This window comes from Cyanistes caeruleus, chromosome 21 (assembly GCF_971803275.1).
Source record: "Cyanistes caeruleus chromosome 21, bCyaCae1.hap1.1, whole genome shotgun sequence".
Classification (NCBI taxonomy): Eukaryota; Metazoa; Chordata; class Aves; order Passeriformes; family Paridae; genus Cyanistes; species Cyanistes caeruleus.
Window position 1 is genome coordinate 8,257,236 of NC_141721.1, and position 3,576 is coordinate 8,260,811.

Genomic DNA, 3,576 nt, shown 5'->3' on the forward strand with positions numbered 1-3,576 from the left:
TGAAAAGTGCCACGGGAGGGTAAAATGTTATGTGCCTGAAACAATGGCCGTGAGCAATGATCATCTGCAGCGCTCACCTCCGCAGGGCCGAGGTTCTGCCACCCAATCTCCCGTGCTCAGATTAACTCAGGAGCATTAAACACGTGCCCTGTGCTGGCTGCTTCCCCGTTATCTGCTCTCTGTGTTCTGAGCACAGAAATGCTTGCTTCTCTATACTAAAATGGGATTTTTTTTTTTTAACCTAGAGAAAAGTGTATTCCATTGTTATTACCTTCATTCCCAAGCTGTGTTTATACTCAGATAACTGCCAGCCTAGTTTCCAGCAATAGCTGCCGATAGAAAAGATTACCTCTATATTCTGAGCATTTTATTGACTTGTTCAATAGCACTTTTCTGTCATTCACCATGGCTAGAGGGGCTGGCCTTGGGGCACAAGAGGTACCCAACACAGCCCTGCTGTCCGGCTGTGGTCAGAGCTCTTGGCTGTTCCAAATTTGGGTTACTGGCAAAGAACTTGTGCAAACTGGGGCTCTTGATCCATCTCTCTGTGGAGCTTGAACTTCACATCATTGGTGTAACATGGGGAGCTGAGGTTTATGCCCAGTTTGGGTTGGTGCACGGTGAGCTCTGTGTGATGTGGAGGTGTTTGTGTGGAGCAGGACCCCAGCCCGTGTGGCTCGCGTTTATTTTTGCTCCTCGCACCGGCTGTAGTTTGGTTCTAGCTCCGGCTCGGGGAACGCTTTGCTGAGCAGGCTGCAGGAGGCTCTGTCGTGCTCTTGGCAGGGTACAGACAGAGTTAACCCCTCAGTGCATCAGCGTGGCTAACAAATGGTCCCAATCCTCCCCCGAGCCGGGCAGGGGCTGCTGGGCAGGAGCCCTGGGGCTGGCAGGGCGTCCCCAAGGAGGGAGAGGGCTGCTGGCAGCCTGGGCCGGGCTCTGCCGTCCCCCTGTCCCCGCTGTCCCCTCGCTGTGTGACAGCATCAGAGGGCGCTGCGCCATCTCCGCTCCTCCAGCGCTCCGTGTGCCGGCCCTGGAGCGGCTCCCGCGGGGCCACCGAGCTCCTCCCGCAGAGCCCCCTCCCTCCCCGCGTGTCCTGGCACGGCCTTGGCTGGGTTTTGGGGACGGTGAAGGTGCAGCAAGGCTCCAGGCTGGGATTTTCCCGCAGGTGCGGGGTGTTTGCGGTGTTTCAATCCCCCGCAGCTCCGGGCTGGCGGGGAGAGGAGCCCTGGGTCCTGCTCAGCTGCGCTGTGTCCCCGCACACCCTGAGGGAGGCACTCACCTTGTCCGAGGTGCGGGATGAGCTCGGTGGCACCTCTGGGCTCTCAGGAGCCTCTCCCGAGGGGCAGCGCTGCCCCACGGACCCGCATCCAGCGGCTCCTCCCCAGCGCAGCCCCTCCCGGCACTTCCAGCTACTGGAGGAGGTTAAGGAACTCCGCCGATCCATCCTGTTGTTAAGTGAAGGTAGCAGGGTGCCAACAATTAAAGAAGTAATTGTTCAATTGGTTCTGCAATAATACTCATTGATTCTTTGTTTGAAGTGATTCGCTTTTCAATCCTCCTGCATTTAGAGATCTTGTTTCACCTATGTCAAGGCGAGTTCAGGAAACCTAATTAACTGCGTTTTGTTTTTTATAATTAGGTCCCTAAAATAATTCATAGGTGGTGTTAATAACCCCATTTAAAAATCTATTAAGCTTTTGGAAAAGTTGGACAGAATCCTCTGTGCTGGTTTTTTTTTTTTTTTCCTTCCCTTCCCTCCTCCTTTTCCCCTTGGAGATGTGGCGCTTCTTCCTTTTACAGCGCACTAATTAAAAGCAGTAGGATTACGGTGGGAAATAATATGCATGTGAGGTTATCGTGCACAGGGCAAGAGGAGGCCGCGGTTCCCTTCCCCTGCCTGGCTGCAAGGAACACTCCCCATCTCCAGCGGGAGCTGGCAGGTTCATTGAAGGACAGATTGTCCGCAAGGACCCTTTGGCATTTGCGAGCCGCGGCCAGAAGGAGCGACAGGAAGGGATAAGGTGCGGAAAACGCCGGGCTCCCGAAAGGCAGCTCTGCTTTCAGGGGAGCCCCTCCCCGAGATCTGTCTGCAGAGAGGGCTTTGGGCACGTTTAGGAGCCCGACAGGAGCGCTCCGTGCCCAGCCGGCTGTCCTGGCACAGGCAGCCCCCGCCGCAGCCGGGAACACCCCTGGAGTCCTTTCAGCGGCAGCACGGACACACGAGCTGCCCTGTTCTACCCGAGCTGACCCGTTCCGTTCTACCCGAGCTGACCCGTTCCGTTCTACCCGAGCTGCCCCGTTCTACCCGAGCTGCCCCGTTCCGTTCTACCCGAGCTGACCCGTTCTACCCGAGCTGCCCCGTTCCGTTCTACCCGAGCTGACCCGTTCCGTTCTACCCGAGCTGACCCGTTCTACCCGAGCTGCCCCGTTCCGTTCTACCCGAGCTGCCCCGTTCTACCCGAGCTGACCCGTTCTACCCGAGCTGCCCCGTTCTACCCGAGCTGACCCGTCCCGTTCTACCCGAGCTGCCCCGTTCTACCCGAGCTGACCCGTTCTACCCGAGCTGACCCGTTCTACACGAGCTGCCCCGCTCTACCCGAGCTGCCCCGTTCTACCCGAGCTGACCCGTTCTACACGAGCTGACCCGCTCTACCCGAGCTGCCCCGCTCTACCCGAGCTGACCCGTTCTACCCGAGCTGACCCGTTCTACACGAGCTGACCCGTTCTACCCGAGCTGACCCGTTCTACCCGAGCTGACCCGTTCCGTTCTACCCGAGCTGCCCCGTTCCGTTCTACCCGAGCTGACCCGTTCTACCCGAGCTGACCCGTTCTACCCGAGCTGCCCCGTTCTACCCGAGCTGTCCCGTTCTACCCGAGCTGACCCGTTCCGTTCTACCCGAGCTGCCCCGTTCTACCCAAGCTGCCCCGTTCCGTTCTACCCGAGCTGCCCCGTTCTACCCAAGCTGCCCCGTTCCGTTCTACCCGAGCTGCCCCGTTCTACCCGAGCTGACCCGTTCTACCCGAGCCGCCCCGTTCTACCCGAGCTGACCCGTTCTACCCGAGTTGACCCGTTCCGTTCTACCCGAGCTGACCCGTTCTACACGAGCTGCCCCGTTCCGTTCTACCCGAGCTGACCCGTTCTACCCGAGCTGCCCCGTTCCGTTCTACCCGAGCTGCCCCGTTCTACCCGAGCTGCCCCGTTCTACCCGAGCTGCCCCGTTCTACCCGAGCTGACCCGTTCTACCCGAGCTGACCCGTTCTACCCGAGCTGCCCCGTTCTACCCGAGCTGCCCCGTTCTACCCGAGCTGACCCGTTCTACCCGAGCTGACCCATTCTACCCGAGCTGACCCGTTCTACCCGAGCTGACCCGTTCTACCCGAGCTGCTGGCTGCCCGGAGCCTCCTGCCGGGCTCTGTGAGCCTCGGCCGGGGCTGTCCCGGGGCAGGGAGGGGAAGCCGCCCCTCGGAGCCGCTCCCGAGGCTCCGCTCAGCCCTCCGGGGTGCCAAGGCTGTCTGACACGGATTTTCCAGCAAGGAAAAGCTGCCCTGTGGCTAATGCACAGACATTTGGCAGCT

General features: G+C 59.5%; 1 long non-coding RNA gene across 1 annotated transcript; it reads right to left on the bottom strand.

The window, feature by feature from the left end:
- Nucleotides 1-352: 352 nt before the first annotated feature.
- On the bottom strand, nt 353-1,368 carry LOC111937862 (uncharacterized). The gene is made up of 2 exons (XR_002868801.2): nt 1,280-1,368; nt 353-775 (listed from the first exon to the last, which is right to left on the bottom strand). It is a non-coding gene; the product is annotated as an uncharacterized LOC111937862 (long non-coding RNA).
- Nucleotides 1,369-3,576: the final 2,208 nt, after the last annotated feature.